Below are 27,254 nucleotides of genomic sequence, written 5' to 3'. Positions count from 1 at the left end.
TCCCTCTGGATCTTGAGTTTCAGGCAGTTGTGAGCAGCATGATGTAGGTGCTAGGATCAAACTTGCATCCTCTGCAAGATTTGTGCTTACTCTTAACCACTGATCCATTTCTCTAGCCCCTAGAATTTCAGTATATTGTAATAGGTGTTACCTCTGGTCTCAAAAATGGCATAGTTTAGGGGGGGAACTATTTGATTAGAGTATAAATTGAATGAACGATGTATGAGCAAGGGACTGCAAGAAACTAATTTGATTTAAGGAAAAACAAACCACTTCTCAGAGGATTTAAGGGAGAAAATTAATCGTGGTATATGAGCAGAACTGACCAAGTAGCCAACAATAAGAAAAACTTCAGTTGTGTCACAAAGTACATACATAGGCTAAAGTGTATTAAAGAGTTTGGTAGAAATTTCCCCCACAATATCTTGGTACAACTGAAACTTCCACTGTATTGCAGATAGTTATGTTGATGAGGCTTAACATTTGTGTATTGCAAGGCAGGCTTGACTTATATTCCGTAAACGGGCTAATGAATATGGGAACATTAGTAACTGCAGTGCTTGTTCCTAGTGAGGCTGATTTGGGTTTAAAATCCTCCTCAGCACAGCCATTCAGACAACTGTTACCAGTCAATGGAAGTTGGATTCTATCCTAGCTGCAGGCAATGCCAATTATTATTGAATAAGATTAACAGAAAAATTCATCTTGCCTAAAACTATTCTTGAGATTCATAATCTAACACTGTATTTTTTTTCAGTTTACTAGATATTCTTTTTTGCCTGAGTTTACAAGAGTTACATGAAAAAATAAATAGATTAGACTTCACTTGTTCTTTAATATACTGACTATAGTTTCCCCTCCTTCCTTTCCTTCTGCCTCCATTCCCTGCCTCCCATGTTCCCCTGTCCCCATCCACTCCTCCTCTAGCTCCACTCAGAAACGTGTAAGAATCTCATGGTCTTGGCACATCTTAGATTTCTCTGTTTCATATTTCTCTGACTGCAATAGATCCTTGATATTCGATGAAATGTTCAAATTATAATATCATATGATGGACATTGGAGTCATGGTCTAGAAAGTTTTACAACTTTATTTGTTACAAAATGAATACATGATTGTTGTCAAGGAATAATGCATTGTTTTCCTCATAACTGCAAAGTGAAAGTCCTGGGCTTTTCTTTTTTTTGTAATGAGGCAAGCAAGTATTGATTGTATTGGTCAGAACTACAGACTTTTATCGTCAGACCTATGAGTTATACACAGCATTCTGGATAATTTGACTTCCCATTCTTTGTGCTGTTTTAATATCCCTGTTCCTATTCAGAGAGAAATAGAATCCTGTTAAGAAGGTAAATTAATTTTAAATGACCAAGAATCATGTACTGTTAAATTCTTAGAAGTTAAAATCTCACTTAAGTTAATGTCATGCACAAAATTGTACATAGATAAAACTTGACATATAAATCCTTTTCCTATTTGCTTGGTTTGATTATGTTCAATATGTCTCAGATGCAGAAGAGGCTACCAGTGATACCGTCACTGAACTTCTGATTATGATATGGAGATTTATCTATGTGGGAAGTTTCTTCAGGAATGTGTTTGGGATTAAACCCTTGGGAAAAAAAATAGAACAACTCTTTAGAGTTGCCCTGAGATGAGATCAAGTGTCAGGTTTTTAAACTACTGCATCAACCCGTAATTGATTGTGCCCTCAGGAAAATTGTGACAACTGTGTATTGGTGACTCTTGATGGAGAAGGATAAGTCCAATAATGGAAGCTCAATTCTATGTAGCCAGTAACCACTTCTCCCACCAACAGGCAAATGACTGCTTCTAAATAAGTTATGGGAGATCTGGGTCACTAATGACACGATATGGGCATATGCATCCACACAAGCATGCATACTCTGCATCTTCTGAAAGAGTACTAGTAAGGGTACATATAACAGATATTTAACTCAGGAATTGCCATGCTAGTTGTTTCCCACCAATTTTCTCTGTATTGGCTGCACACATGAATTGGATGTTTAGACATTTTCAACTAATCTGATGTTAGGCTTATTTCTGACCTTCCGGTTAAAGCCACTTGAAGAAAGACATCGTTTTCTTTATGTAGACATAACATTGCATCTTTCACACATGTGAGACCCAACATCCATTAGTTCTTGTGTGCTAAGGGAAAATGGGTTATTAGGTTGTCTAGAAATAATTCATTTAGTGCTCCAATGTGGGTCTCTGTCTCTATCTCCATCCATCGCCAGATGAAGGTTCTATGGTGATATGCAAGATATTCATCAGTGTGGCTATAGGATAGGGCCAATTCAGGCGCCCTCTCCTCAGCTGCCCAAGGAACAAGCTGGAGACATCTCCTTGGACACCTGGGAACCCCTAAGGTCCAAATAAGGAGCAGAAGGAGAGAGAACATGAGCAAGGAAGTCAGGACCGCGAGGGGTACGCCCACCCACTGAGAGGGCAGGGCTGATCTAATGGGAGCTCACCAAGGCTAGCTGGACTGGGACTGATGGAGCATGTGAGCATGTGATCAAACCGGACTCTGAATGTGGCTGACAGTGAAGGCTGACTGAGAAGCCAAGAACAATGACAATGGGTTTTGATTCTACTGCATGTACTGGCTTTGTGGGAGCCTAGGCAGTTTGGATGCTCACCTTCCTAGACCAGGATGGAGGGGGGAGGACCTTGGACTTCCCACAGGGCAGGGAACCCTGACTGTTCTTTGGACTGGAGAGGGAGAGGGAGGGGAGTTGGGGGAAGGGGGAGGAAAATGGGAGGAGGAGAGGAAGTGGAAATTTTTAATTAAAAATAAAATATATTAAAAAATAAAATTGTAAATAACCCAAAAAAAGAAATAATTCATTTATTCAATGGAATAAGTATAATGGATTCATTTGGCCATCTTATAATTAGTAATAAATTTCTATTGGATTCAAGTCACTCTCTTCTTTCTATCCCTTGAAAATGAGCAGGAAAAGCATGGTTGTTTGAAATAATGAAAAGTCCATGTATGGAAAGCTGTGTAGTTGACTATGATTAGCCTCCTCATGATCCCCTGTGGAGAAATTACTATTAGCTCAAAAGTTTCTAAAGTCAGATGTGTGTGCACTGGGCATTGATGTCTTTAAACTTGAAAGGAGCATTTGATTATATCACATAGGAGATATAGGAGGAGAAAGCAAAGTTTATAAAGTTTATAAAGCTCCACAACTACTATAAATAGAACTTTTGAGTATTTTCATTCTACAAAAAACATATTGGTGTTACTATACCAAAATAAACTGTATTTTGTTTGAATGGTTGATATTTTAGCTCCAAAAGATAAGTGCACATTTTGTATACATTATCAATTATAATGAATAGCTTAGGAAAATAATAGTTATGGTCAGTGTTTTGAAAATGCATTGCTTTCTAAGTTTGAAAATAGTACATCTGTTTTTTGAACCATAAAATAGAGGCATCATAAAAACAATTCTGATGTCATCTAACATGTCCTCTTCATTTTCTATATACTTTGTTTTGCTTCTACCTCATTTTAACTTTGCACATGATCTACTAGTACCGGCTAAATACAAAACTGCATGCCACTGGAGGCAGGACCCCAAGTATCACTGAGATAATGACACTCCAGGAGAACTCATGTACATGGAATCTGAAGACAGGCTTGATGAATAACAATACCATCTGACAGCAAATAATCAACGCAAGAAATTTGGGCCCCAACAGCTTACTTGCTCTCTGCACTGTCATGGTTGATTGGTTCTTCTCATCACCCTTTGTTTAAAATCATTTCAGAATTAATTGGCATTCATTAAGGAAAGTCTTTGCAGTGGAATTGCAGAAACAGTCATTAATGTAGCTAATAAACATAAAAAAGAAAAAAAGGTCCTATTACTGGGTCCCTACAGGCTGTTAACTAACATTTTGAATAAGAATACATAAACATAAATTAAACATTTCTCAAACTGCTAAGAATGTGGGAATTTCACATGGTGGTCTATGATAGTGCTTTGGATGAATTTGTTTCTTTTTAAAAGTGTGCTCTAGAGAAAGCTATTCTGATTAGAAATCATTGTCGGGGGTGGTCTATTTGAGAAGCCAGAGAAAATCCAGAAATGAGCCTCCCCACCAGCCAGCAGTTTGTTTATTTATTTAAACAAAATAGAGACTTTGATGAAAGACCTGAACTAATTCTCATGGTGTAGCATTGTGTGATCCCTTACTAGGATCCTAACATAAGAACATTAATCAGAAATATACACTCATTCCACAAATCTCACTTCTTTCTATGAATAAGTAATGCTTTCTTAATCAATTGTCTCAGTTTTGACTTACTGATGCTACTGAATCTTTAACCACAATGCATAAGAACAAAGTCCAGGGGTATTTTCTAGTGACATTCTAATCTGTATCTCTCTTTACCTTCGTATGCATACTTAGGTATCCCATTCAAGAACTGTTTTGCAACTGAGCCTTCTGAAAATCCATCAAGGCTTTTAAATCCTTTTTGTGTTATTACTAGTCTTTTCTAGTGATTGTAAAAAAAAAGTTTAAAAAGTAAAATTTAGATTTAAAATCAATTTTGCTATTCAAAGTGTATTTGTGTCATAGATCGGTATTGTGATTTTAAGGATAGGCAAAAAAGCCAGGTGGTGTTGTTGCATGTCATTTTCCTAGCACTCTCGAGACAGAGGCAGACTGATCTCCTTGAGGCCAGCTTGGTCTACAGAACAAGTTCTGGAACAACCAAGGCTACACAGAGAAACTCTATCTCAAACAAACAAACAAACAAAAAAAAAAAACAAAAATAAATAAGATTAAGCAAATAGGTTGGAGAATCTTCTAACAATTTCAGAGTCAGAACGCTCTTCTCCTTACCTACTTGTGAATTTGTGTAAGTAAACCCACATACTGCAAACTTTTGGTAAATCTATTGGTTGCTTTGACCATGACATACACAGTGTTGGTAAGAGGCAACTTTGGAGGACATTTGCTGCTTCTGCTTTCCTCAGTCAAAACAAAAGTTGGCTAACAGGAATTAGCAGTCAATCCTCTCAACTATATTAATGGAAGTTGTACTTATAATTGTAAACATTTAGTATAATTCAGTACTAAATGAAAAATGAACTCTATAATAAGAAATTTCTTTCTTCATTGAAATGAAGTGAAATATTTTTGGAAGAAACAGTTGTATTACTTTTCTATAGTATCTATTAAAAAATCACCTCCAATTTAGTGACTTAAAACAGCATTAATGTTTTCTCTCTCAGATCTACAGGTTTGTAACCTCCACTAGTAATTGTAAGTCCAAAAGCCATTGTTTTTTTTTTTTTTTTTTTTTTTTTTACTTTTTACTTTTTTCTTCTTGGAGGCTCACCACCCAGTTCCCAAATAAATTTCCCATGGGAGACTTATTCTTACTTATTTATGCCCAGCCTTAGCTTGGCTTGTTTCTAGCCAACTTTTCTTAACCTAAATTATCCCATCTACCTTTTGCCTCTGGGCTTTTCCTTTTCTCTTACTTCTGTATATCCTACCTTTACTCTTACTCCATGGCTGGCTATGTGGCTGTGTGGCTGGATCCTTGGCCGCTAGCATCCTGCTCTCCTTTTCTGTTGTTCCCCATTCTCTTCTCCTTTTTATACTCTCTCCCTGCCAGCCTTAACTGTCCTTTCTCCTACCTTGTTAATGGCCATTCAGCTTTTATTAGTCCATGAGGTGGTCTGATGCATCATAAAAACAAATGTTCTGTGGCATTAACAAAGTAACACACTTTAAATAATATTCTACATTTCCCTCTTTTTTTCTAAATAAAAATTAAAGGTTTTAATTTTAAAACAGTAAGACTATACATAACAAAAACAGTTATCAACTGAAAATTACATTTAAAATATACTGTCCATTTGTAATTAGCATATTCAGAGAAAATAATACATTATCTATCTATCTTATCTTAGTGAATCCAAAGTTCTACACCTAAGATACTTTCTATCATAACTAAGGAAAACTGCAACTATAAATAGTTATCTTTAACTCCAAAGACCCCAGACGAATATAATATTACATGAGTAAACAGGAAGTACATTCTAACAACATCCAAAGCTATGGAAAGACAAAGACAACTGATTGCTTGACCATTCACCTAAAGTTCCTCTGCAATGTTGGGGCATGCATCTTCAGCCTACAGGCCTAGAGAATCTGGCAGACTTTTCAGTGAAGCAGAAAATTTGAAGAACTGCCCACCTTGTATTGACATAGTTCATCAGTCACTTTCCTCTGTGTCTGGCAGAATATCTGGCGGACCCTTCTCTGAAGCAGGAATTTTGAAGGACCATCCTGCCTTGTTTTGGCAAAGTTTAACAGTCTTTTTCCTATGTTTTTTGTGTGTCCAGTCTACACAGCATATTGTCAGCAGTCAAAGGCAAGAGAAGTTTTTTTTTTTTTGTTCCTAGTGGCTAATCTTGCCAATATGAAAGTAAATCCCATAAAAACTTTCTCCAATGCCTATCATCTTTGAAGAAAGTTGGTGCTGTTAGGAACAAATATTTCTCATTGTCCTGAAAAGCCTTAGGTTAATACAACATTTTAAGATGCCATATTCCATAGAGCTTTAAAGTGTTTGAAAACAATCTATCTCAAATATATCTCTATATGATCTTGAAAACATACCTAATGTAGCTACAAATTTGATCATTATAGATGGCTAACTACTGACCTTTGATTATCCTAAATATCTCATTATAACTTTCAAAAGCTGGAATTTTACATTACATTTTTAAATGAACTTCATTGGTACAATAACTTAAACAAGATTAGAAACAAATATACAACATGTTCTATCAAAAAGAAACTTAAAACAGAAAACATGGACGAATGCTACTTACAAGCTTGCTTGCAGGCCCCAAGCAGAAATCATCTTTTTGCTTGTATTCTTGATTATCCTGATGCCACACATGATGATAGGCTTGTCTTCTGTTAGTTACGTGACCATTAAGTTTATCCCAGAGTAGAATAGCTGGGGGTTGGTAGGACCAGACACCCTCTGAAAGTTTCAGGGGGAGATTACCTCCTTTTCTCTCTCAGCTTCTAGTGGTATTCTCTTTTAATGTTATGAGTCCTGAGGTCAGAAAATATATTCACAACATACATGAGCTTACAAAATCAAATTTTGGCACATTGTCAATAAGAATGAGTGAAGATCTGATAAATAATGCCTGAAGGGATAAATAAATGAATGCAGACACAGATAAGTGAATGAATTCATGGGTGGATGAATGGATAGATGACTAGGTGGATGGATGAAAGGATAGATTATGAATGAACGAATGGAAATGGTGGGTAAATGGGTGGAAGAATGGATGAATTCATGGATCATTGGATGTATAGATGGATGGATGGTTGAATGGATGCATGCATGCATAAAAGGACAGATGGATGGAAGCTCCTTCCTTGAGTTCCTGCCATGATGTCCCTCAATGATGGACCATGACTTGGAAATAAAATCCAAATAAAACCTTTCCTCCTCCAAAAAAAATCTTAAATTGGTATTAATATACAAAAATTCTTTAAATAAGTGTAGAAACATATATAGTATGTTGTAACAAAAATGATCTTAAATTTGTATCAATACATAAAAGTTCATACCAATATAAAACATTTGAAAATGACAGTTGTGTTTTTGTCTTATATTCTTGTATTCCCCTAAAGTTAACAAACATTTATGACCCACCAAATAACCAAAACCACCCACTCACTCCATTTCATGGGAATGTGGATATCATTTTCTCCACTGCTTCCTTCCTTCTATGAACAAAGCATCTTTAAGGGTCCCTGAGAAATTCTGAGATAATGGCAAAATCTTGGGAAGACCAGAAGTAACCTTTGTTGGTAGATATCACCTGTCAAGTTTCAAGATATCACCCTTGATCAAACCAGATCCATAGTAATCGGGTATGAATGCACAGCATCTTGTTTCTTCTGGAAACAAAAGCAAAACCACTTCTTCAAAACATTTTTTATTTCGTTTGACAAATACATTTTTGACTTCTTTAAAGTTAAGGCGTTCTTAAAATATCTAGACTGTTTTATTTCATCAGTCCCTCTTTCAATCCCATGCCTCTTAGCAGCTGTTGTTTGTTTTTCAGCAATCAAAAAAATTCAAAATCAACACAATAACATGCAGTATCCAGACTCCCTGTGCATTTCCCATCCTTACATGGCCTTTTCCCTATTTATTACATTTAATGTCTCTTTAAAGACTCTATTTTAAATCTTGAAACTATTTATCTTTTTTATAACTGCCTATACCCATTTTCTTTCTTTCTTGTGCCTACTAAAAACACCCTGAAACCTGTTTAGACTTTTTTTTTTCCATCTGGACCATTTTTACTGCATATCTTTTAGCCTTTTTTTAAACCACACGAACAAACTTTAGACTTTTTAAAATTTATTTTTTAAATGATTTTCTCTTATTTTACATACTTATCCAATTCCCACTCCCTCCCCTCCTCCTGTTCCTTTCCACCATGCCTCCTTCCACCCCACCCCCATCTACTCTGAGAGGGTAAGGCTTCCCATAGCGAATCAACAAAGACTGACATCACTTTGAGGCAGGACCAAGGCCTTCCCCCATATATTTACACTGAGCAAGGTATCCCCTCAAGAAGAATTGGCTCCAAAAAGTCAGTTCAAGCACAAGGGATAAATCCTGGTCACACTGCCAGTGGCTCCCCAGATTGCCTATGCTACACAACTGTCACCCACATTCAGATTAATGGCTGCCTTAATTGTCATCATAGAACCTTCATCCAACTACTGATAGAAGCAGATGTAGAGATCTACAGCTAAGCACTGGGATGACTTCTCAGAGATCAGGCGAGGAGAGAAAGGAGCAATAATATGAGCCAGGGGGGTCAAGATCATGATGGGGATATCCACAGAAACAGCTGAACTGAACTAGTGGGATCTCACTGACTCCAGACTGATAGTGGAGGGACCTTCATAGGCCCAAACTAGGCTCTCTTAATGTGGGGGAGAAGTTTTAGACTTTTAAGATACACCAGGATCCTGTGCATGCTCTAGCAGCTGGCTCTATCTTCCCAGGTTTGGTCGTGAAAGCCAAGCCTAAAGTTTGCAACCTGGCACTGTGTCAGGCATTTCTACTTTGATTATGTTTCCTACTTAACATACTGGCTGCTCAAGCGCTCACAAACGGGCAGAAAATCTTATGAAAGTCATATACTTTTTTGCAACTTTGTTAGGCCCTATATGGAAATACAGACCCACGTTGGATGCCAAAATGTAGTTGTTGGTTTTACTTTACTCTAGCCACACATTAGAATATCCAAATATTGTTGGTTGGTTTTTTTTTTTTTTTTTTTTTTTTTGGATGTTTTGGCGTTTGGAGGAGCCACACACCCAGCTCCCAAATAGAGTCTTATTCTTACTTATGAATTCTGTAACACCCGATTTTGTGTTACACCCTCGGTACAGTACGCTCGCCACTGTACCTTAAGCGAGTCTGGCAAGGGCCTGGAGATTGAAAGAACACACAAAGAGACCTGGGTCATTCAAGAGGTGATCAGCGGAATGCAGGTTTATTCAGACTTGGGGAAGTCCTTATCTACCTAACTGCTGCACAAGGACCTCCACCCAGGCAGGTGGGAAATTACCATATCAACAAAGGAGTCAATACCCTACAGCTAATCACCACACAGGGCAGGGGAAGCACAGGAACTAACAGAATGCTTTGTCAGCTGACCAGAAACTGTCCTCCAGATGCACCCCAGGAACAAGGACAGACCAGGGCCCTACAAAATTCACAGTCATAGCTTGGCTTATTTCTAGCCAGCTTTTTCTTATCTTAAACTAACCCACCTATCTTTTGCCTCTGGACTTTTATCTTTCTCTATTTCTATATATCTTTCTTTACTTCTTTCTCCATGCTTTGCTGTGTAGCTGGCCCCTAGTATCCTCTTCTATTTCCTTTCCTTGCTCTGCCCTCATCCATTTCTCCTTCTATTTACACTCTCTGCCTGCCAGTCTCGCCTACCCCTTGCTTTGTTATTGGCCATTCAGCGCCTTATTAGACCATCAGGTGTTTTCAACAGACAAAGTAACACAGCTTCACAGAGTTAAATAAAGTATAGAAAAATGCAGCACATCTTTGCATCATTAAAATAAATGTTCCACAGCATAAACAAAAGTAACATACCTTAAAATAATATTTACAACAAGCCATGGCCTGAAGTATGTGTTTCTTCTGCAGTCAAACTTTATTTTCTTATCATTAAAGAAAAATTTCATTGTCTGGTTTTTAATTTCTTCCTCACCATCAAGGCCAGTACAACATTTCAAATTTTTCTCTGAAGTTTTGCTCCTATTGTCACCTATACTTCTGGTTCTACTGTTACATTGTCTTTTCTGCCACTGTTTCTTTTTACTCTCTATTTCATTCTTAAGAACCTTTGTCATTACATGACGCTGGTATGATTGAAGACAATGCCTTTTTTCTCAAGAATCTTTCCTTAATCACATTTGCGGTGTAAAGTAAGCTATTGAGAGGATCGGAGAATTAGGCTGTGAACATTTTTAATAATGGTATCTTGCTTCTCTGAAGACTGCTGGCATCTCCCTCAACTCTGCCTTCTTTCTCCCTGTATCTTTGTTTGGATTTCTCAACTAACTATGTCCTGTCCTGCCAAAGCAACTTCTTTATTAATCAATAATAATCAAACATTCACAGCATATAGAGAGACATAAACATCATTTCCCCTTTTCTGTCTAATCAAAAAGGAAAGCTTAACTTTAACATAGTAAAATTACATATAACAAAACAGTTATCAAACAAGGGTTACAGTTATAATATTTAGTCTATTTGTACTTGGCAAAATTAAAAAAGGAGATCCTATCTTTGTGACTTTAAAGTTTTATGTATAATTTATCTTTTATCATAACTATGGAAAACTATAATTATAGCTATCTGGCCTTCAACTCAATCAAAGACCCCAGAAGAATATAATATTAAATGAGTAAACCGGAAGTACATTGCAAATAACTACCAAAACTCTAGAAATGACTGATATATCTGGCTGCCTGGACAATCACTTAAAGTTCTTCTGTAATTTTGGGACATCCCATCTTCAGTCTATAGGCCTAGTACATCTGAAATACTTCTCAATGAAGCAAGAAATTTGAAACTGGCCCGCCTATATTGGCAGTTTGTCAGTCAGTTCCATATATCATGATAGCCCGTTTAAATTAAGTCACTTGAGTCAATGACCAAAACAATATTCAACTGAAAGAATTTTTCTTTTTACTAGAGACTGTGGTCATTTCAGATCTGGAGTTACTGTTGCAGTTCAACAAAGTTGAACACTGCAGATCTTGTCTCTGTGTTCTGCTAGTCCATCTTCTGCAACAAATACCCTGGTACATTCAGGCTCCACAGGCACACTTCTTTTTTTAAGTTATTGTTCATACCACCTTCTCTTATTTATCGTGTTCTCTTCTCCCCATATCAAGAACCATTTTTATTTATTCTCCAACAGCTTAGAAAACCATCCTATTTAAAAAAAACTAATTTAGGTAAATCTATAGTTCTGACCTTTGAATCATATTCATATATGAATTGCAAGTAGTGTTTTATATATAAAACCAGAATCCAGTCCATAATCCAGAGTCTTTTGGCTACGTAAAACAATTTCATTGTCTCTAGAAATAATGTGAACATACTTCATTTGTACTGCATGTCATATAGTTAGCCAGGAAAATGTTTTGTTAATACATTTAAATACAAAATACTAGGAAAGATAGTTTATAAGGGGATGTCAATATATTTTAATAAATGCCAGATTACTTCAGAAGATCAAATGCTGAATATTTTCAATAAAACATACTTTTATTATGGTGACAAGAATACACATCAGTATCTAGAGTATACATGTCATTGTTGGTGTCATAATAGAGTGGATTTAATATTAAACTCTTAGCTAATATGTAAGTCAGTCCTCATGTTATAAAGAAATATTGTGTTAACCTTTGGTAATTACAATATACAACCAAGAATACTAAAAATTGTTAGTCTAACTTCGTTTATTGACTAGAGCATTTAAATGGCTTTAGGCATCACAAAACAATAAAATGGTGGCTTCTTATTGGTCTTTGATCCATTTTAATTTATTTTTGAAGCTGTATGCAGTTTCTGAATATCTTTTGTGCCTTGTAATAAAATAGCCGCAGTGCAATTTTGCATGTATGTCAAGTGACGCGTGACCTGCTATGCAAATTTAATACCAAGGTGCCAAAGCTGAATTTGTAATGTTTCCCAGCTACAGAGCTGTTTAAGGCAGTTTAGAATCAATGAATATGTAATATGAATTTGATAAGACCTAAATAAAGCCCCTATTTATCTACTATGAAAAAGTATTTATACACAGAACACTTAGCACAAGCAGAAAATGGACAGAGTTTCCAATTATATGGTTTGCATAAACAAATGTTAAACTGTGTGCACTGAATAGATAATAGCATAGCCAGTCCTTCTGCATTGCGCTTGAAACTTTGAAAATGTTTACAGATGTATTGCTCCTTCTCAGGATATAAATAAAATTAAATATTCAGTTAAAGTTATAGATCTCTTGAGTTTAGGTATTTTTTTCTATGCTTTTCTTTAGCCTAGGTTCTGTGTTTAAAATAGGGTTGAAAGTTTTTAATGCCAATGTAAGCAGAGATGTACTTTATGAAGTCTTGCTGTTTATTTTTTCAGTAAAAGAGATCAACTGATAACAATGGAAGGAAGTGATAAAATCGTGTGGGTAATATTAGAATGTGTCAAGCAATGTGTGTCTAGATATTGAATAGCTTTCCGTTCATATGGGCATAACACTGTTGTTCTTTGTGTTGGAGTAGCCACAGTAGTATTATAGAAAGGATGTCAGGAGTTTGCAGACTGGATCTCATGTAGGCCCTGGCTTCACTGAGAGCAGAGATGGATTAGATGAGGATATTGACTGATAGCAATCAATTCTAGTTTTTCATTATGGAAAGAATAAACACTTATTTCTCTCCAGAGACATTTAGAAAGCAAGTGAATATGTTTGTGTATGTTCAGTGTATATGCACACATCTTTATGTGAGTGTGCATGTAGAAATGAATAAAAGTGTATACACACATACGCACATTCAATTTGCACTGTTTTATGACACTGCTGCCAGTCAGATTGCAGACACATTTATTTAGAGTAAGCTGCTACAATATGACTAATAGTGTATAGCACAGTTAAGGAAAATGTAGAGGCGGGATTGAAAAAGGCATCTATAGTGCCAGCTGGGTGGCAATGATATTTGAAAGAGTTTAGAACAGACTTCTCTATGGCCAAGTACTGTCATAACAAAGTTATAAAGAGGTAGAAATGATAGGGAAAGTCAAGCCTCTTGGAAGGTAATGATGAGCTTTCATACTGGATCTGTGCTTAGGTCCTTCATAGAGGAAAATTGGCTTCTAGAAATGTAGCTCATTTACAGCCACAATTTGTCCTTAGATGATCTGCCAGAATAGATAGTACAAATAGAAAGCCAGTGGTGCCCTCCCTTTGCATCCCCTTGCCATATGTTTCCTTTTGAGAGGAGAACACTGAGAGCACTTAAATCTTAGAAAATAACTACAAAGAAGACAGCGATAACTATAAACTATATCCAATCTAATATTAAGATTTTAATAGTACACTGTATGTAGGGTTATGTACACTTTTAGTTTTGCCATTGTGTTTTCTGTTCAAGCTTAAGTACACAGTAATTGATGTCTTTCACCTGAAGGTTCTGTATTGCTTTCTAAATGGGATGTGATGTCAGGCACTGTTCATCTTATTTAACAAATAGGAATGCTGTCAGGGTAAGTAATGTGGTTCTCAAAAGACTGGTGACATATCTGGGTTATGGAGCTGGGTGAAATGGAGAGCTAGCAATTATCTGGATCATTTCTTCAACACAGACAGCCAAACTTCATGATTCAGACAAAAATAATCTACTTTGGCCACTTTCATTGAACAGATGAACTGAAAAATGGCCAAGTCTCTATTTCCTGATGCTCTGTTCAAATCAGCCTTCTTTGCAACAGGGCCAGGTGAACAGGCTATCTCCCAAGGCAGACTCTCTTTCTATTTAGCTTAATTAAATGTGTGAGGCACCCAATATGGTGAAGTTACTCAAGAAGATATTTGCACCCCACATTGATCCAAAGTGGTAAACTGTAGCTGAAGTGGGGAGAGAAGTCATTCTGCCAAGACCACAACCACATTCCTAAAGGAGCATAGACCTTGACAGTGAAGTACTCCTAATCATAGACAACTCTCTGATCATTTGTTCATCTTGATAAAGCTATTGTGGCCATGCCCTTTTGCTGATTCTTCCTGGAAAGGAAGCTAACAAGGGGTGTTTGTGAATATAAAGACAGAAAAATATTAACATTTTTGTTTTGAAATAACATCTAAAGATTGAATTATTTTCCAAAATTCTAATTTACTGCTGTTTAAACCATAGGAAAAATTGTTATCTATACTTAGCCTTACTCTGTGACTATACTCCTGAAAAATCAATTAACTAGAAAATGTCGTATCAAATGTTTTCTGTGGATGGAAGTATTTCCACCTCTTAGAGATTATAAGGCTCAAAACTAATTAGAATTCACTGAATAAAATATAAATTTGTCATTGAGATCCTTGTCTATGGTATTCTGTGAGCACCTTCACTTCACTCTTTAGGCAACATGACAGGGAGTGAGAGTGCAGGTGTGCCTGTATGCATAGTGCATGTCTATGTTTGTGTCTGTATCTGTGTGTTGTACTCATGTGAACATGTGCCTATATCATTATGGTAAATTGTTTTGGTGAGTTATATACAGAAATTTTGACATTTATAGTTTTAGATTTCATTTGATCTGAAGTGTGCTGTCATTAGATTATAAAAACCTGTAATGTTGTTAATAGCAGTTATGTTGTGTTCATAATAGAGAAATGGGCCTTGTAGGTTTAAGAAAGTGACATTATGCAGAAAACATCTATTCTTACTGATTTGCTATGAGCATTTTGATGAACATGAACTTAGGTGTGGAAAACATTAAATCCTTCTTTCAATGCTTGATTGAAATGAGTCAGTTTTAGCATGTAACAAAGTATTTTCTTCAACAGACTAAAAATATTATCTAGGCCCTCTCATCTCATCTCTTACTATCCTTCCAGAATTAGAAAAGAATGCTCATAATTTGGTAATTTTACACCAATGACAAATGACAAAAGCTTTAAGAAACCCATGTGATGCTTAAGTAAAGAGAACAAACCCAGAGACTCAAATTTGAAATAGAAAGCATTATTTTCAACTAATGTCTCTAAGTTTATATTTTCATAAGTAGCAATAAAAATTTAAATTTTTGAGAACTGTACATAATATCATTATTCTGCAGTATGAAATGAATTCTAGAGTCATGATTTTAAGATGTAGTTTTCAGGGTATCTTCCTGGAATGCCCTCTGGTACACCCATGCACTTATTTTCAACCTGGAAGTGTAATTTACTTAGCAGTTGAAGTGATTATATTTGTGGTTGTGTATCTGTCCATTAGCTTGTGATTTACTGTGAAATTTGCCATCTTAGCCATGACCGACCCATGAAATTTATCATCTGTCTCTCTGATTTACATGAAACTCCATTTATTATAATCAGGACCAATTCACAAGTCAGAAGTATTAGGCTGAAATCCTTTTCATAGATACATTTTGACACTGTATTTGCTGTGCAGTCAAAAGGTAAATTATGAGGGTGAGTTATATACAGAAATTTTGACATTTATATTTTTAGATTTCATTTGATCTTAAGTGTGCTATCATTATGAATTCATTTGCTATTACTGGAAGAGTACTTAGGATAATGGATTCATTTGGTAACCGTGTGGATATCACATGTCCTTTTATACATATTCTACTATAATTTTATTTCAATCTTACTTTAATTTAGAATTGTTTAATGGGTTTTCCCATAACTAGAATTCATTTTTAATAGTACAAACCTCCTAGCTAAATTCTATTATACTTAAAACTATTGAGTTACATGGCTTAGAAAAATGAAACTTTGTGAAGTTCCTTTGAGAATGGTGCCTAATATTAACTGGGCCAATGAAATGAAAGCAAACCAAGAAATACTAAAGTAACTTTTGGGAAATAAGGGGGACATTACTTATATGGTAATTGCCTCATAAGCATTTTTGAGTGAAATTGACTAGATTCAGGCTATCCTAGTAAATCATTGTGCAAGACCAGTATGAAGCAGTCATGACCTCATAGGAAAGCAAAATGATTCTTGGTGCTGTTGATGGAATGTGATGAGCTAAACAGCAAACAGATTGTTACCCAGTGCAGAATATTGTATCTTGTATAAAGACAATGATCCCTGCAGATAACCCTATAATTTTAAAATTGCATTGTGAAAATTTCACGGAGGACTTGGTGCTACATTTAAAAAGGCCACATTACAGATGACTGAGAGGAAATTTGAAAGAACGACACTCAGGTATTACCATGTGAACCTAAGTTGGAGAACTAGAAAACTGTTTCGTTTCTTTCCATCATACTTTGAGTGTAGAAAAGGGATACTAATTTTGAAGTCCTATCCTGCAGCCAGCAAGTTAAGACTTTCCAGTCACAGTGTTTGAAGGCAAGAGAGTCCTTTGAATGGGGGAATTCAGTAATAGTTTTGTTTGCTATGTTTGCAGAATTATGTGTGTGTCTCTCTCTGTATCTCTCTGTGTCTCTCTCCATGTCTTGCTATATCTCTATCTTTTAAACATGTTAGGCAAGCACAAGCATCCTACCACTAAACTATATCTGATCCCTAGACTTACATTTTATTAAATTATACCTACTAATTGTAGGCTAGAATCTGCATATTTTAATTACTAACATTAATTTGCACTAGTTCCCTATAACAATTCTATATGTCACTTTGATGTTTGAAAATTCTATTTATTATAATTAGTCATTTTATTTGCTCTTTGAGAAAATGATATACTATTGCAGGAATGGAAATAATGTGCCTTTTAAAGATTTATCTTTTGTAAGGTGCTGAGTATTGATTCAGGGCTTTGCAATCAAGCTTCTACTGTTGAGTCATACTTCCTGGCTCCCTTCATTGTTTTCACTTGGTGGGAGGAAGGTGATTTACATAAATCTTTGCCAAAATGGTGGTACATTGTCTTATATGCTTGATTTCATTTTTGTGTGTGATTTTTTTGTGACACATGTTATTATCCCAGCTGTGTTAATATTGAATGTGAATCTGAGAAAGATTACAGAAACCATCCTGAGATAACAGTATAAAAGATTTGGTCTCAAATACACCCTGTTTCAAAATACCATTCCTTTTGATACAGAGTATCCACTTAGTCAAGCTTGCTATACATGGAATCTAGCTTTGTTTTGGTGTTTTATTCCTGATCTGATGTCAACATTAACATTTTGTTATACTTATTACTTATTCTAAAAATACAATAAATTGGTCCCTTAAAATTTAATATTAGTAACATCAGAGGGGAAAAGATTTTAAATAATCTCAAATTTAAAATAAGTAAAAACATAAAATAAAAAGATCAAGCCATACTTTTGTAATTATTCTGCAGTTCCCTAAAATTTTTCAAACCATTTCAAATTTAACAATGACTCTTAGATTATCATTATTACCAGTAAGTATTTCAGATTTTTTGCTTGTCTGTCTAATGATGGCCTGACCTTTTGTTCCCAGTCTGCTAATTAGATCTTTAAAAATATCTTTGATCCATTAAAAGGGATCTCATTTTGAAATTTACATAGACTAAGCTCATACATGCATAAAGATATTTGGACCATTCTGAAAAGTTGTTTCTTGTAATAAAAAAGATATAAACTGAGAACTTGCATCATATCCCTCCATTATAAACACTAAATCACATTTTAGTGTAAGTGAAAGGTAATGTTTACCTTTCATATCCTTCATCAGCTAAAGTGAGTGGAAATTCATAGTCAACAACAAGAAAAATACTCCAGCATATTAGTTCTTTGTTTTTCTTCTTCCAACAGAAGTGAAAATCTTACAATTACTTTGGTCTGAAAGTGAACACCAAGCATGTGGTAATACGATGCAAATGGGACATTTCAAATCAGATTTCATTATTCAGCTTACTTGTTTAAGTTTACAATAAGCAACTTTTGTATTGAGTGACTTTTTTGCCAAATGGGAGAGAAGCAACAATTTCCTTGCTGACTACTTTGAGCCTGAATGGAAAATGTAAGATGAAAATGATTAATTTTAAAAGAAGCCCTTGTATATGCCCTTGGTATTTGGCACTAAATAAATGCATATTGAAATCATGAATTCACTTCTTTACTGTGAACATTGCCCAGGGGAAATTTTTTTAATATGTTATGTTATGTTATGCTATGGTATCACCTCTATACAATAATTGTGTCAGCTTCCTGGTATCATGATATAAAAATAAAATTCCATAACTAAATATTATTAAATCATTTTTATAATGTCTAGAACATTTTCAATAACACAAATATTTATACTCAAGGAATTCCACTTTTCAGTGTCTTTGTGTCTTTATTAGTGAAACTGTGAAATATCACACACACACAGTGTGTGATTTGGCAGAATAAGAAATCTTTTTCCACTCATTCCACATTTTGCATATTCTCTGACTTCAGAAATTCTCATTGTCTATCTTGCTTCATTTATCTTGCTGTAAAGTAGGAATTAGAGTACCTAGACTTTGCAAAGATAGAGGTTTGTTGTTGTTTAAGAGTTGGATCAGCAGTTAATAGCACTTGCTGCTGTTGCAGGGACTCAGGTTCAATTCCTTGCAAACACATCGTGTCTCAGTGCCTTCTTCTGAATCCTGTGGAGACCAGCAACACACATGGTATACAGAATACATGCAAATAAAGCACCCACATATAGAAAAATAAAGTTAAATCAATTATGTTTTTAAAAACTGTGACTTATCCTGAACAATTTATTTACTTTTTCATTTTCATATGTTCTAAAAGAAAGATTCTTTCAATTTTAATCTAGGATAATGTTTCTAGGATCACTGTTCATTACCATAAATGCTTATATAAAAATTAGTAGAACATAAAACTAATATTATACAACTTTTTAATTTATCATATTTTTATAATTTATTGAAGCCCATTAAGAATCTTTAACAAGTACTCCAGAGACGTTTAAATTTATTTTATTTTCTATGCATGGGTGTTTTCCTGTATGTATGTCTGTGTATCAAATGCATGCCTTTTGCCTGTGTGACTCAGAAGACAGCATTGGATCCCCTGGAACCGGAGTTACAGATTGTTGTGAGCCACCATGGAGTTGTTAGGATTAAATGTGGATCTTCAGGAAGAGTAGCCAGTGCTGTTAACCACTGCCATCTATCCAGACCTCAGTTACAATTTGTTAAAGAAAGAGTCCAATTAAAAATTATACTTTTGACTGGCGGATAACTTGATCAAGTTATTTCTCATTTTATAACTAACTTGTAAAACGGTGATGGTACAATAGAACTGAAGAAAATAAGACTTTTATACATGTGCAGCAATAAAATGAATCTTTCATAATGAATCTCAGATACTCTTCCTTCCAGTCTTCCTTGATAGCTATTCCCATCCATCATATAGGCAATACAAATCTGAATACAACATTTAGAACTTTAGGTTTGTGGTTCACCTTCCACCTTAGAGAAACAGAAGCATTTAAATTCAGGATTTTATAAGTAACATTAATGTATTCTTGGATCAAAAATCCCACACCAAAGTTACCATTTTAATTGTTTTTAGTGTACAATGCAATGGCACAAAATACATACAGTGTTTAAACCATCATTTTTATTTCCAAAAGTTTTATATCACTTTAAACAAAAATCTCTAATCTTGTGTTTGGGGGACTAAAATCTATCTTGATATTTTTGAAAATTGTATTGCAGTAGTATTTTATCTCCTCATGGATCATTTGCACAGTGCATTTATTATTTCCTGCATAATTAAATCTAAACAACTATTTTATTTGTTCTAGGTTTATGTCATTTCCCTTGGAGGCAATTCTCACATATTTGCATATGCAAAATCATAACAGTTCCACATGATAGGATTGGGCCTTGGCTTCAGGTCAATTACAGGATGGCCTGTAATAATGATCTTTCTTGAAAGAAATGACTATGCTCATTTTAATACTCTACACATTGACTGTCATTTTATATGTTGTTTAATTGTTTAGAAAGCTCTCATTTCTATAATGAATTGTACCTCATGAAATTACAGCATTACGATGCATTTAAATGTGTCAACCATAGTCAAATACTATCATTGAGGTGCTTCATTTACTAAGTACATACAACATAGTCAAGTGCAATTGAGTAAACAAAAGTCAAATATGTTTTCACTGTGTAGAATGGTTTTATTTTCTTGCACGAGTATAGCATAAATAATTTTTTGAGACAACAAATTATTCAATGCAATTGAAATCTGGAAATTATTTTGTGAAATAGATAAATACACTAGAATTTTCCTTACACTGTGATTTGTCATGTACTTGGAAACTCAGATAAGAATTGTTACAACACTCTTTGGTAGCCTTATTTGAAAAGCTACATTATTATGTATGACATATCATGTCAAAATAATTGTGTGGAGGACTACTCTGGGTTAAGGGAAATCATATTTGATGTTACTAATTTTCACATTATTTCACCCATAAAAATTCTTCTAGCAGCAAAAGTTTTACTGCACTGTATTTCAGAGTCTCTAATTTATTCATAGGATAAGTGTTTCATATAATGAATTTTCAAGTAAATGTATTCTGAAAATCATGCATATCCAGGGATGCTATGAAACTATAAAAATTTGGTGAAAATTGAGGCATTTTACCCATTCTCTTTGGAAAGTATATTAAAAATCTACAAGATTTTATGTTAATGAAGACAATACTGTTACACCTTCCCTTTTATCCAATATATCCCTTTTATTGAGCTCAAGCCATTATCTCAATTAATAACTTTAAATGGAAACACTCCAAACTGTGCTGAGGTACTACCACTACTGCTTAAAGTATAGCATGTACTAGGCCCCACTGATATCATTAAACACATGCCTCTTGATAAAGAAATGTGTTCTGTGTCACCTTCTGAGTATCTTAAAAAAACATTTGTTCAAGGACCTGCGCTATTTGGTCAATCATTTGTCTTTACACTCTCCTCCTTCAATATCATACATACTTTCTGATTTCAGTGATAATCATGATATTGCATATGCATCCACCTGTACACTGAGCTACATTACCTTGGCATTAGTAAGAAATTCAGTCACACCTGTCTCCATCCTCACATAGAAGAGAGACTTTAGCTGATTTTACCAAGGATTTTATTGTAATAGTTGTCAAATTTACCCTAAGATGCATTACTATGACTTGGAAATGCAGAATGCATGTATATCAACAGGAGTTCTGATGATTTAGAGATATCATTTCATGCCAAACCCAGGTGATTATAGTTGAACATTAGCTTATTTCCAAACTCTGATTTCAAAACATGACTTTATTCATATTTCTTTAAATTCTAGACTTTATCATTAAGGGTGTTTAATGTGTACCGGTAATGCCAAACTAGGTAAGCACATGAAAATACAAATGCTTACACATTTCTGGTAGGAAGGCATAATGCAGCAGCCTCCAGGGAAAACAATTCGCTGTTATTTTTAAACTTTTAACATTTATATATAACCTACCAATCTCAGACCTAGGAATTTACCCAAGAAAAATGAAATCCCAAATTTAAAACAATTCAAAATTTTACACTTAGAAATAATTTTAAGAATGTATTTTGTGTACAAATGTGTGTAAATACAGGGATTTGTTTGCCACTGCAGTGGCAGGTAGGATATAGAGAGGACAGCTCTAGTGAATTGGCACTTAATAGGACCTAGGGATTGAACTCAATGAACTCAGGTCATTGGGTTTGTGTAAAAATGCTTCTGTTTTCTGAGTCACCTGGCCTACTGCCAATCCTAAACCACTTGATGGCCAATAAGATGCCACATCTGGAAAATTCCACATCTAATCTCATGTGATCCAAAATGCAATAAAAAATTTTTTGACGTGTAAAAAAAAAATTCTAGACTTTACTATCCTTATAACCCCGAAGATCACTTTTTGCCAAGGACAATGAAAGGACCTCAAAAGGACACATTATTCCTCTTTCTCCATCTAGACAGTCCTTTTAGTTTAGAACCCTTCTCTGAAAGATGAGCAGTGATCAGAATGGAAAGAAAATCCTCTCACCAATTAAAAATAAATATTAGTTACTAGGTATAGTTTTAAAAGATTCTAATCATAAACTCAGTATTTATTGAATTATCCCACTTAATGATTTTTATTTTCACTGCGTGGTGCTAAATTTTCTTATTTGTACACAATGAGTGTTCATAGTCTCTTTTATAGGCATTAGGTTGCATTACTGAATAAAATATAAAATAAAACCTCTGTTTTCCATGACCATTGGTAAAATGTGATGATATATAGAAAAAAATGTGTAAAATATAGAATACATATGGGAATGATTAGTGTTGTGAAATACAGTGATTGAGTCATTACATAAGGACTTATTTTATGTCTTCTTGTGGGGTTGTCAATGAGACAATTTTACATAAGAGCTCAGTTTCTTGTAAGAGAAGCCACACAGAAATAGCTTCTAAACAGAACCCTAAAGATGAAGAAGCAATCTACGAGCCATGTGGTAGGACAGCCTTCCAGCTAAGGACAGTAGTAAGTACAAGGAATTTCGAAAACATGAGATATTCCAGGAAGGCTGTAACATAGAAGAGGGTAAATAACAGGAGATGAGACAGGAGAATGAATCTTTATTTAGTTTGTGATAAAGTGGTCAGGAACACCTTGCAGACCATTTGCAAGGACCCTGGATCTTATACTGTGTAATGTGAAAAATAATTGGAGGGATTTCAACAACATAGACAAGATACTATTGTGTGGGATTTTAGTGCGTATGGAATTGGATCACCGTTAGTCATTTACTTTGATATAGCAATGTAAATAGCCATAGAATTTCATAGAATTTACATGTGAGACTAGCACCTTCAGTGTGGGAAATGCTTAGTCTGACCCTGAAATATATACATAACTAATAATAGATTTCATAAAATATGTTTCCACTATAGAATATCCAGTGCCTTCTATTTTATCCAACATACAAAATTTCTGAAAATATATCATATTTCTAAACTACTTGCAGTCAGCCTGTTATGCATTTAGACACTCCCTCTTTTCATTGCCAAGGATACTTGAAATAGTTGCCAAGGTATTGGCTTTAGTCTAAACATCAATTTGAGATACTTACAATTAGAGGAGGTTGAGAAGAGAGAGAGGACTGACAAACTGTACAAATCAAAAATGTAAGAAAGGAGAATTTTCTGTCTTTTTTTAACTTTTTTAATTGAAAGTTTTTATTTTACATACCAACTGCAATTCTTTCTCCCACCCTTCCTCACACTCCCCCACCTTACTCCTACCCAGCCCTCATCCCCTTCTCAGAAAGGGTAAGGCCTCCCATGGAGAGTCAACAAAGTCTGGCATATCTAAAGGTGAGACAGGCCTAAGTCCTTCCCCACATCAAAGCTGACCAAAGTATCCCTCCATAGGAAATGGGCTCTAGAAAGTCAGTTCATGCATTGGGGATAAGTCCTGGTCCCACTGCCCATGTCCTCACAGACTTCCCAAGCCTCAGTACTGTCAATTACATTCAGAGGGCCTACACATGTTCTCCAGCTTTCAGTCCAGAGTCAGTGAGATCCCACTAACTTGGGTCATCTGTCTCTGTGGGTTTCCGCATGGAGTTCTTGTTGCCTTTCCCCCTATAATCCCTCCTCCCTCTCTTTTTTTTAATATAATTTTTTATTGAAAAAAAATTTCCGCCTCCTCCCCGCCTCCCACTTCCTTCCCCGTCTCCCTTTCTCCCCCCTCCTCCCTCTCCTCTCCCCCTCCCCCCACTCCTCTCCCCCTCCCTCTCCAGTCTGAGGGGCAGTCAGGGTTCCCTGCCCTGTGGAAAGTCCAAAGTCCTCCCCGCTCCATCCTGGTCTAGGAAGGTGGACATCCAAACTGGCTAGGCTCCCACAAAGCCAGAACATGAAGTAGGATCAAAACCCAGTGGCATTGTCCTTGGCTTCTCAGCAGCCCTCATTGTCCGCCATATTCAGAGAGTCCGGTTTTATCCCATGCTTTTTCAGTCGCAGTCCAGCTGGCCTTGGTGAGCTCACAATAGATCAGCCCCACTGTCTCCGTGGGTCCTCCTCCCTCTCTTTGACTGGACTTTGGGAGCTCAGCCCAGTGCTTAGCTGTGGATCTCTGCATCTGCTTCCATCAATTACTGGATGAAAGTTCTATGATGACAATTAGGGTGGTCACCAATCTGATTACAGGGGAAGGCCAGTTCAGGCACCTTCTCCACTATTGCTATGAGTCTTAGCTGGGGTCATTCTTGTAGATTCCTGGCAGTTTTCCTAGCATCAAGTTTCTCGCTAATCCCATAGCCATCCCATTTCCTCATGTTCTCCTCCCCCTCTTCTTCAGCTCTTCTCCTACCATGCTCCCAATCTTAGGAGATTTTATCTATTTTCCTGTCCCAGGGGCATACATGCATGTCTTTCTTAGGGTCCTCTTTGTTATCTAGCTTCTCAGGAGTTGGGAATTGTAGTCTGGTTATCCTCTTCTTTATTTCTAATATCCTCTTATGAGTGAGTACATACCATGTTTGTTTTTCTGGGTCTGGTTTATCTGACTAAGGATTTTTTTTTATAGTTTCATCTTTTTGCCTGCAACTTTCAAGATGTCATTGTATTTAACTGCTGAGTATACCTCCACTGTGCAAATGTATCACATTTTCTTTATCCATTCTTTGGGTGAGGAACATCTAGGTTGTTTCCAGGGGAGGTTTTCTGTCCTAAGAGACATATTTTCCAGTAATATTCCTTGAAATTGATCTATTAAATTTAAATGTGTAAATCTTGGTCTGCTTAAGAATTTCTATAATATCTCTAGGTCTTGAGGTAGATTGATTCCCAGTTTTCTGAGAAAGCACCATACTGATTTCTAAAGTGGCTGTAAATGTTTGCACTCTCATCAAGAGTGGAGGAGTGTTTCCCTTACTCTGCATCCCCTCCACCATTGGCTGCATCAGTGTTTTGGTCTTAGTCATCCTGACAGGTGTAAGATGGTATCTCAGAGTCATTTTGATTTAAACTTCCCTGATACCTAAGGTTGTAGAATGATTCCTTAAATGTCTTTCGGCCATTTGAGGGTCTTCTGTTTAGATCTGTACCACATTTTTTATTGGATTGTTTGATATTTTGAGGTCTAGTTTCTTGAGCTCCTTGTATATTTTGGAGATCAGTCCTCTGTCAAATGTGAGGTTAGTGAAGATCTTTTCCCATTTTGTAGGCTGCCATTTTGTCTTATGGACAGTGTGCTTGCCTTACAGAAGCTTCTCAGTTTCCAGAGGTCCCATTTATTAATTGTTTTCTATGTCTGTGCTACTGGTGTTATATATAGGAAGAAGTCTCCTGTGCGAATGTGTTCAAGGTTACTTCCCACTTTCTCATTATCAGGTCAGTGTGTCTGGGTTTATGTTGAAGTCCTCAATCCATTTGGACTTGAGTTTTGTCCATTGGGATAGATATGGATCTATTTCATTCTTCTACATGTTGATATCCAGTTATGCCAGCACAATTTGTTGAGCATGCTTTCTTTTTTCCATTGTACAATTTTGGCTTCTTTGTCAAAATTCAGAAGCTATGAAGTAGAGCTCACTATTCCTGTTTTATAAATGTGGCAATTAAGGTTCAAACAGATGGCAAGTAAGGGTTAACACAAAATGAGATAAGAAAATGATGGCCTTGCAAAGTTGCATATTGTCTCCTTGATTTTTTTAATACTCTTACTATCAGAAGAATTCAGGAAAATGTCCTTCGGAGAGATCCTTCTTCAGAAGGAAAAGCTTTTCTACAAACACAATTCCTAGGGACAACAGCAAACGCCAGGGTGAGATACGGAGAAATTCTAGTAGAGAGTTGGCTCGAAAAGCAACTGCTTTGCACTGTGTTTGCTTAGGAGACCAAATATTTGACTGTAATCACATCTTCCCCAGTTTCCCCAAAAGAAATGATTATTTCATCAACCCGAATCTGGTTTGATTACATAAGAAACACAAGAAGAAGACACTATTCCTAAATGCAAACACTTCATATAAGCCTCAGATTCCTTTCCTTTTTAAATCTGCCTGAAGTTTCCATACTATGTGATTTTATAGGTAAAAACTTCTTTTAATTCAATTCCTTACAGATAAGTATTTCTTTCTATCTTTCCTTCATATCTTTTCATTTGTATGTACATCTGCAATGCAACCATAGGATACTGTTTTGCTTATGCTCATACTTACTTACATAGATAGTCTTACATATATATTAAGCTGCTGGAAGTAACTTTTTCAAGTAGCTATATGTTGCAGTATTCATTTTATAAGGCCTCTGAACAGTACTACATAGTCCCTTGCAATTATAATATACCAACTACTGAATCATGTCCACACCAGTGAGCAATAATGTTTGCTTCCAGGTTTTGGCTCCTGGTTACAGTGCTGTCATTGATGCATCTCAGTACTACTCCTATTATCTCCAGAGAAGTCTCCAAAACAGCAACATCTTGCTCCACATCTAATTTGAAACACATCTTCTGATGCAAAGCCATAGCCAGTGTAGAATAAACTCCTTTACTTCCTTATCTTCTTGTTCCTGGCTAGAGAGCTGACCTTTGAGGGGAGAGACTGTCTCTAGTCTTATTATTTTTGGCCATACACGTATTTGGTCGTTGCATGGGAAAGTTTTCTTCTATAATTTTATTAAATATATTTTCTGGACCGTTGAGCTGCACTTCTTCTCCTTCTTCTACTCCAATTATTCTTAGGTTTGGTCTTTTTATTGTGTCCCATATTTCCTGAATGTTTTGTGATGAGAATTTGTTGGTTTTGCTGTTTTCTTTGATCAGTGTGTTTATTTTCTCTATGGTATCTTCAGTGTCTGATATTCTTTCTTCTATCTCTTGTATTCTGTTGGTAGTACTTGTCTCTGTAGTTCCTGTTCGTTTACCCAGATTTTCCATCTCCAA

The 27,254-nt window shown here is 35.7% G+C and overlaps 1 protein-coding gene across 4 annotated transcripts in view; it reads left to right on the top strand.

Moving 5' to 3' along the window:
- Positions 1-27,254, top strand: part of Aff2 (ALF transcription elongation factor 2) — a 521,318-nt gene that overhangs the window by 213,191 nt on the left and 280,873 nt on the right. The window lies entirely within an intron of this gene.

Source organism: Alexandromys fortis, unplaced genomic scaffold, assembly GCF_014885135.2.
Source record: "Alexandromys fortis isolate MF-2015 unplaced genomic scaffold, M_Fortis_MF-2015_v1.1 scaffold_275, whole genome shotgun sequence".
Classification (NCBI taxonomy): Eukaryota; Metazoa; Chordata; class Mammalia; order Rodentia; family Cricetidae; genus Alexandromys; species Alexandromys fortis.
Note: the sequence above shows the minus strand (reverse complement) of the source record. Positions and strands in the feature narration are given on the sequence as shown.